Below are 9516 nucleotides of genomic sequence, written 5' to 3'. Positions count from 1 at the left end.
ACAGCAAAATGTAAGAAAGTAAATAACCAATCAAATGATTAAACACAAACATTAAAAAAAAAAAAAAAAAAAAATCATCCATTGGCAGATTAAGACGTGACGAAAATTGCACGGCTAATATTTTCTATTAATTCTTGCTACAGAACCAGTCAAAATGTTTTCATATCCAACATGGACGCTTTGGACCAAACTATTCTTGCCTCCTTTTTCTAGGTTCCCACATCAGCAGCGTTTCACCAAACTTTTGAGCTGCGCTTTCTTTTCATCTGGAATCTATAATCTGAAGACAACTAAGCATTCAGGAGACGGCCTCTAACCAATCTGATTAGTTTGAGGGAATAACTGCTAAAACGGATGGCGCGTGTCCTTGGCTGCACAAACCATGGAGCTGAAAGGCTGTTTTCAAAGCATCATAAGCAGATAAATATTGATCTGTTCACAAAAAGTGCCGCCAAAACCGAACGCAGACAGCGTCGTCCTTGATCGATCGGCTCAGTATTACAGCCTTTAAAACGACGGTTGTCTTTGTGTGTCACTTTGCCTTTTTTGTTTTTGTCTCACCCCACACTGACTTTGTCCTTACAGGAATGCGATGGCTGCCGGGACATTTGTCAAACTGAACGTAAAATCTTTGTTTACACTCTGATGCAGAAGCTCTTCTGTTTCCTGAGAAAGACGCAGAGTGGCAGTGTAAGTGTCTATTAACTTTTGCGTCATCATTTGGCTGAAGAGGACAAAAAATGGCTTCCAAACCGTTTTATTTTTTCTATAAGGAAGACGAGAGAGAACATTAGAGCAAAGGCTAATTCTGCAGTGCTTGATCTGTAAATTAATCAGTAAGTTTAAAGGCTTCTGACAGAGGTAGACATAGAGTAATAAAGTTCACAATTACCATATTTTCTTAGAATTTAATTTATACTTCGTAATCAATTTTTCTTTTTCATGGACAATGCAGTTTTTTCTTTTGTAAAAAACGAACCAGACACTTCAGCTAGAAGCTGGAGGCATTGCTATTCCGTTCTGCAATCTTCATATCTCTTGCAGTTAAATGCTTTTATCCAACCAAATAGAGACTGGAGGCATTAGGGGAGAATACATAATGAAAATCGGCCCAGAATTCCTTAATAGCTGGGGAACGAATGCCCCTGCTGGGCTTTCTAATGAGTTTAAGCTGAGTACTCAGCCATTTGCTTCCTGTTTCCACATATTCATTTCATGCAAATGGTTACTTGTTAGAAAAAGCCCCTGTGAAGAGGAGAACAAAAACACGTCGGACAATTCCAACACATCGTCGTCTTCTGCAGGAACTATAGCATCCATCTGTCATGATCCGTGTTTCTGTGTGTTTATTTTTGAATTTTTTTCTCTGTAGTTCTGTTCCCTGTGAGTCTGTCTCTGCGTCTTCCCCATTGATTGTTTCCCAGGTGTGTCTCATTCCCTTGATTACCCCATGTGTTTTTAAACCCACCTGTTGTCTTTGTCTCTCGTAGGATCCTTGTCGTATATCATGTTTTGCCTGTTTCCCTGAGTGAGATGTTCCTCGTGCTGTTCCCTGTTGCTCTGTCGTTTGGAAGTCATCATTAAATTCATTCATCTTCATCTTTCCTGGGTCCCTGCGTCCTCTCCTCACCTCAAACCACCATACAATTCATGACACCATCCATGTTTCTACTTTGGTCCTGTCACAACAACTCAGCTGTAGTTTGTCTTACTGAGATTTTATATAATACTAAAAAAAAAACAGTAACACTTTATTTGACAGGGTGTGCATAAGACTGACAGGACACTGTCATAATCGTGACATAACACCTGTCATGAAGCTGGAGTCTTCATAAATGTTATGAAGAGTAAATAATGACACTTTTAACACAAAATTCATTAAAACTTGTATTAGAGGTCCATTAAAATTGTCAACTTTGCATTAAAAGTACCATTATTTACGGAATGACACTTCAGGACAACAGTGGTAAACATTCATGAAGACTCCTTCATCTTCGTGACAGGTGTTATGTCACATTTATGACAAGGACATGTCAGTCTTATGCACACCCCGTCCAATAAAATGTTACCAAGGAGGAAAAACTCACAAGGGTACATAACTTGTGAATTGTGAAGCACAAAAATACATTTTGTTCTGTCCCCTACATTTTTTTTTGTCAAAAAAGGGACTTCTGATGGCTTTCCTTCACCTGTACCTTTCTTCTTTTCACAACAGTCATTATCTGTGGAGGTCACTGCTAATAATTGACATTACCTGCCGTCTGAGCTGCGGATGCCAATAAATTACTCGAAAATTGCTGTTTACAATCTGAGAAAATGTTAGATAACAATAATCTGGTTCCATATTCTACCCAACGGAAGTTTAATTAGCATCTAATTTACACCCCTTAATGGGATAAGCAGCCCCCTTTCAACCAGTTTGTATTTCTTAACCTTCTCATAAAGCCTCTGAGCCACAGAAAGGCCTTGGCTTTGGAGGGCGAGATCAATAACCCACCAAAGCCAATGGATTTCTCTAAACTTTTCAGTGGTTTACGGGTTTAGCTGGATAAGGAGTTGTAAACTAATAGCTCCAAGCTGCTAAATGATAAACGGAAAGGCAGAGATAAAGACTTTTAAGCTCCAGAGTGCAGATTCAGCGGTGGTTGGCAGGCGTCCACTCAGCACACGGAGGTGTTATCGCCACCACTCAAGGGTGGCTGAAATGCACACCATCAGCAGCAATCTGCAGGAAATTATATGCAACCTCAGATGCTTGCTGTAACAGATTGGGCGAAGCATGTTTTACCTCCGAGGAGGATAGTCTAAAATATCACACAAGAGCCCGCGGCAACAGCTAATGGCTTCAAAATGATTGGAAATGGTGTTTTCATAGTGCAGCAGGCCTGTTTAGTTCACTTTAATTGAACTCCAGTTCATTTATCTAGATAGTCCGGTTAGTTTGTGGAGGTGTGAATGCGCAGTCGAACTCTGATGCGGACCAAAAAAAAAAAAAAAAAACCTCTCATCCGATCTGCTGAAAACCCCACAACTCTGTTCAGTTGAAGTGAACTCTGGCACGGCTCGAATGATGCAAGCAGACCAGAGACCAAAAGCAGGAAGTGGACTAAAGCGCAGGGTTTTCTGGGTAAATACAACCGAAACAAATGTGCTTGTTTTGCTGAAGAAATGATTTGTGGTTTTATTATTATTATTATTTTTTTTACCAAAGACAAAAGAGAAACAGTACAGCCGCTAGAATCTAATGCCACTCCATTTCTGCTTACATTTATTTTGCAAAGAAGGAAGTGGAAATTTGTCTCTTCTTCAAATGTTTTTGTGTTGTTTTCTACATTGGTTCTCGGTGCAGCACAGGCGAGGAGTTTTTTTGTTTAGTTTAGGTTGTTTGAAAGCAAACCACACCAACTGAACATGTAACAAATGTTGCAACTTTGGTCCCCAATCGAACTTAGTCTACAGAGTGAAAACGTCCTAATTATCAGAAAATAAAGCACATTCTCATGGGCAATCAAGTCCTCTTGTATGTTTTTAATATTGTGCCCAAGTGTGTATCTCTATTATCTGTGTGTACTGAGACTAATTTGGAAGATGTCTCTTTTGCAATATCACTGTCTTGTTTCAGTGTTTTTCCTATTCAAGGATCAGCTGATCATCTGGCATAAAGGGTTTTGCTCACCGGAGCTTTGGGCTCTCCAGTGAACCACAGTCAGAGGCATCATCCACAAACAGAGAAAACCTGGTGAACTTTAAGTGCCTGGCCTTCCATACGACTTCAAGAACATTTCTGACCTTCTTACTTAACAACGAGGTCAGAAAAGAACCTAAAAATATGTTTACAGCGCTGCAGGCAGTACCTCAGTAAAGGTCAGCCTTCACAATTCAACAAACAAGCAAGAGCCTGGGTAGTAATGTGTCCAAACTAGAATACCCAGGCATAAAAAAAAACACAAAAGAGAACAAAAAGACTTGTCAAAAAATTGGACAAAAACATCTTAATGGCCCCAAAGACTTTTGGGAAGACATTCTGTTGTTTATCAAGACAAAAGTGGACGTTTTTGGAAGGTGTTACAGAAAAAGAACATCAAACTTATCTGTTTGGTCTAATTGAAATATTACTTAAACATTAAATTTGTTAGGGCTATTAAGAATTTAGGCATCATGACTTAGAAAATTAAATAACAAATTAAAAAAAAAGTTTATTTTTGGGACTTGTAATGTTTGCCAACACACATTCAAGTGTTGTCTTTATCCCAAAACAGGATTTATGAATGAAAGGATGATGGGAACACCATAACAAACTAACAAATATTTCTTCCTAAGTAGGAGCTTGGAAAATAGATTTCTGCTGAAACATTTTTTCAATAATCTCAGTGGGTTTTTTTATTTAAATTATGCTTTTTTTCTTAATTTAGTATTTCTAAACTCAAGAGTTACTAAAATCTGCCTAGCGAGAAAAAAAAAAAAAACAACTCTTCGAAAATGTAACATTATCTGTCTATTGTAACTGGCAGGTAAGTGTGAGTTTACTGAGAGCTAATTTATCTTTTACATCATCTCTATTTTTCCAAATATCTATATGATATTTTGTCACAGGCAGATTTGAGGAGCTGACAGCATGTGTTCAGGTCTATCAAAAGCACAAAATCATTTTTTTTCCCCCAACTACTCATTCGCTGCTGACGGCTAATTCTCAGCAGGCAGCAGCTGAGTGCAGAAAGCTGCTGTATCCTAAGAGCTTTCTTCTGTCTGCATCAGTTATTTTTGTACTTCATTAAGAAGGCTGTTGCAGTAAGACTGATATATTCTGATTCTAGTCACACATCATCCCCAGTATTCTCCCCCTTTTTTTTAATACCGCTTGTGATATTTTACATTTTACCTTTAAATTATGAACACGTTCTGACATTCTACAGAGGCTGAGCTCTCTAAATGAATATCACGGAATGTCATTCAGATTCCCAGCATGTGAAATTGCCTTTCCAATATAAGGAACAAATCATTTTGATTAGAGTTACATCAAGTGTCAATCTTCGGTTTTCTCCTTTAGCGTCCGTTTCCCTGTTATGTCTGTTTGATATCTTTCTTTCATCCTGACCATCTTCATTTCATTTCTGCTTCATCTTGTTTTTCTCCAGGTGTATTTAACACCTGACTCATTTGATCCACTTTAAGCAGATCAGAGTTTGTTTTGCCTGTTGGTCCAGACCTTTTGTGCATGCCGTGAAAAAGCTCAAGGAAATTCTGATGCAGACCAAACGACCAGACCGAGATTCACGTTTGGAGGTGATCTCTCTCCGCTTTCAAACAAACTCTGGTGCGGTTTCTTTTCTGGTGTGAATACAGACTGGTTTCAATCCAAACCAGTGACATGGCTTTTTGGACTTTACAAGCCACCGTTTCTGGACAAAATGGTAAAAATGAACCCTTTGGTATTGATATATGTGTTGAATTTGCACCCGATCTGCTCCTCTCCCCATCATTTCGGTCCAATGCTGATCAAGGCTGCTGATGGCCTGATGTAGGCATTTCCAAAACTAGAAATATTATATTGCGAAACCCATGTTATATGAGCTGCTCTTAACTTTCAAACTGGTTGTGATAACAGCACAGATGTGCACAATAGAAATGCAACAAGCAGGAATTACAAAGTTTGGTTTTACAGGACATGTGCTCTGTCCTGCCCCCGTCAAATCTGTCCAATGGGAGCAATGATTGGTATGCGATTGGTATAGGTATGCGTCTGTGCGTTAGTGTGCATGGTTGTTTACCCTGTGTTTCTCTCCGAGACCTTGCGATAGACCGGCGACCTATCCACGCTCTCACCCGCCTCTTGTCCAGTGGCTGCTAAACTTCAGGGATGAAGATGTAGCCCATGGATGGATGGATGGATGAATGGATGGATGGATGGATGGATGGATGTTTGCAGGTGCCACTTTGTATTCCTGTTTCAGTCAATGAAAGGAAATATATTGACGTTACAGGTGACATAAATCAGCTGAGCAGCAGTCATAGTAAATGATGAAATGAGGAAATCCTGGCAAATCGAATCAATACTAACTCTCAAGAATAATTTTCCTGCTTTTGCTTTTGGGGTGGGAACCATCACTTGGGTTTATTATGTTTGTGACATGAAAAATAGAAATTATTTACCTCCTGCAGCATCGTGGGTGTGTTATTTATGACGGTTCACTGTTTGGTGTGTGCAGGCTAGTCAGTGGGGTTTTCTGTAAAGACACGTATGGAAACAACCCCCCACTGTGAATGCTGCTGCAGATGTCATGTTACACGTCAGGTTTATGTGTATAGCACATTTCAGCAACAAAGCAGTTCGAAGAGCTTTATGTCATAAAAACATCATACAACCATCAAATATGAAACAAGCAATAAACATTACATTTTGTCAAATATCATCATCAAAATCACATCTGTAGAATCTCCAGGGAAGGACGAGGAGGCATGAATGTTTACAAGATCAGTCTGCTGAGTTGCTCTTTTTAGGCTTTCTTTCAACAAACTTTTACAGGAACCTTTGATCATATCTGCAGTCAACACACAAACTTGCAGAGGAACGTTACTTCAGCAGCTGATGTCTTACTTTTAGGTTACGTTGATATAAGATCGCTGCCTGGAAACCGCTGGTATTTTTGGACGTTAACTGGGAAAAAGTTCCAAGTTTAGACGACGCCACCAAGACAAATTGAGACAGCTGTAGTTGTCATGCCAGGCCACTAGATGGTGTATGCGCTCTTGATCCTTAGAACTCCAACTCTAGCTAGTTTCCGCTAAACAGTAACCCAAACTGAACAGGTTAAGTAGCACGACACGGCACAGTGCTAAACGGCCATTGTTTCAGTTTGTCATCAGCCCAAATAAACCCTTCAGCCGTGCGTTCTGTGCATGTCGGCTTTCACGCCTCCACTGGAATGTTAAAGAAAAGTTTCATTCAAAGAGTGCCTGTGTCGTGTAAACCAGCAGCCTGATCGCAGTAAAAACCTTCCAGTTTAACTGAAGAGCGGCTCTGTGTAGGGGCCTTGAACTCTGCCATGTTGTCTATATTTTTTTAAAAATAACATGCATCTAAAAGTTTTTCTTGAAAGAAACAACATGTTAAAAACATTATTTTTGTTATATTCCTTGTGCCTCTTGACGGATGTTTCTTTCCCTTTCTGCAGGCATAAAAAAATCGAATGCTCTTCACAGAGCATTATGTGGAGGGCCCTAATGGTTAGGGAACACTATCAGCAGCAACAGACATTTTGAGTGGGGCTGTGAATAGCCATCTTACAGTTGGCTGTGCCATAGACTGAGGAATCAAAACCCAGAACCCAATTCACTCAGACACTGTCTGAGATTGATGGGTTGCTGCTTTGGGTGGGTGGGGAGGAGGTCTGTGCATGAACAGAAGCATCTACAGAAAATCAATGGGCTCAATGTTGTGTGTGTGCATGTGTGTGTGGGGGAGGGGGAGAATAAACACACACACACACACACACACACACACACATACTTGATGCTGGAACTTCAGAATGAAAGACAATATGTCTGACAGGTGTAGACAGATAGTGACAAACACAATGGACCCTTCACAGCATCCTGGCAGTGTGAGACAGGCTGTTTGGACAATGGGCCACTGCTCTGCAAAGAAATAGGAAATCAGCCTGACATCTCAGTCGGTGTGACCATGACTGTATAATGTAGCCGCTGGACTCAAAGTTTCCCACATCTGATAATGTACCTCTACTAAAATATACAAGTGACTGAATGACTAAAACACATGAAAACAATAATGACAGTTCTGTTTTGTTTTTAATACAGCGACCTCGGGTAAACTGGTGGGCAGCACATCGAGGTATCGTCAACCTCCTGGTACAATGACGGTCTCTCCAACAAAATCTGGTCTACGTCTACAATAAATGTAATGTGTGATTTAATGACTGTATGGTTGTCAAATTTGTGAGAGCAACCGTAAATAGTATATGAATAAAAAAACCGGTAAGACAGGACAGAATGTAAGGTCGCCATCATTAGGCATCACACTTGTGTTGCGCAACATACCATACAGTAACATGTTGTTATGCTTCACAAATTTCGTAATTTAAGGGGGAATGTTAGGATTTTGCTGCAGAGACAAACTGTGGCTAGTGGAAATACAGAGAAGATATCTCATCAACCAAATATCATAATTTGTTAAATGCATTTTGAATTTTAAACTGCACACACACATTTATACACCGATACACAGATCGGTAGGCAGTTTGGTGTTGAGTGTTTTGCTCAGGGGGAAGCTGAACTCAAACCTACAACCTTCCCATCACAAGACGACTTCTGTTCTCACAGTCGCTACAATGAGGTATAATGTGAATTCTGGGCTCTGAGCTTGAGATGCCACACCCTAACCTTAATTAAAGCAGCGTCCATCATCTTCTTTGCCTCAAGAAACACAACCATTTGAAATTTGTTGTTTTATATGTTCAGACTGTACACTATGATTTGTGCATGACGACTACTAAATACAGAAGAAGTCATATTGTGTACAGCATGTTGGTAATAGAGGGATTAAATGGCAAGAAATATTACCGTTATTACAACTCCTCTTATCAATGCTGGTGATAATGTTGGACTCCTGTTGACAGTTGTTGGTACTCTTGCCTTCTCCATAGTCCTGGCCCAAGATGTTTTTCCATGGAGTTTGCATGTTGTTGACTGCTATTAATCCTTCATTGGTACCGGAAAATCTCCTGGGACTCATTGTTTCATTTACAAAGAGTTACATACATTACAACAACTAACATAAAAACAATAATAAAACAATCTACTCAACGCTTCTAAAAATCGATGCCATACATTACCAGCTGAAGGATTTTCACTCCCAGTTCATGTGTGGCTTCTCTCTCCGACTTCATCCTGCAGTCTCTGATTACATAAAAGGAGTCATCTTCAATATAGCAAAGTTCCTTTTTTATCCCACTGAGATCCACTGAGCATTGTGATAACGCTGTGTTTTATTTGTGTGACTTAATTCTGCCAAGACCAAGGGAATCAGTCTCTAGGACGGGTAACCATTGGGATAAAGAGATGACATGCTTCTCATGTGTACAATACTCTTACTTTTCAGTCGTGTTTTGACGGATTCATAATCTTCGTAGTATAGCAAACAATGCGGCTGCCACTTCGTTAAAGGAGAAATCCACATGCGTCTGCTTTGTGTTTACAGTGATGGCGCTACAGGTTTACGATGAAAAGATGAACCGATTTTACAATTGGGAAGAAATATGGAACGCATTTACTGTTGCGGTTTTAATGTAGCAGCGGCGATAATAAGTGGTAGTTTTTCATCCCCGAGGCAGCATATATCCACCCCCCCCCTGCCTCCCCATCTCTTCCCGCTAATAAAGCCCTGTCAGAGGCAGGGCAGGCAGCCAGTCCTCACGGACCACCATGCAGCTGAATAAACCCCCGGCTTATTGATGTGGTGAGGAAATCGTGTTTTTTTTTTTTTTCTAGTCCTTTTGGGGG

The 9516-nt window shown here is 40.1% G+C and overlaps 1 long non-coding RNA gene across 1 annotated transcript; it reads right to left on the bottom strand.

The window, feature by feature from the left end:
* Positions 1-524: 524 nt before the first annotated feature.
* LOC106962166 (uncharacterized) lies at positions 525-9040 on the bottom strand. Its single transcript, XR_001427916.1, has 4 exons — positions 8850-9040; positions 7508-7635; positions 5769-5942; positions 525-666 (listed from the first exon to the last, which is right to left on the bottom strand). It is a non-coding gene; the product is annotated as an uncharacterized LOC106962166 (long non-coding RNA).
* Between the last annotated feature and the right edge of the window lie 476 nt (positions 9041-9516).

Source organism: Poecilia latipinna, unplaced genomic scaffold, assembly GCF_001443285.1.
Source record: "Poecilia latipinna isolate Pla-1442-1.1 unplaced genomic scaffold, P_latipinna-1.0 Scaffold1380, whole genome shotgun sequence".
Lineage (NCBI taxonomy): Eukaryota > Metazoa > Chordata > Actinopteri > Cyprinodontiformes > Poeciliidae > Poecilia > Poecilia latipinna.
This window is presented reverse-complemented; position numbering and strand designations above follow the sequence as displayed.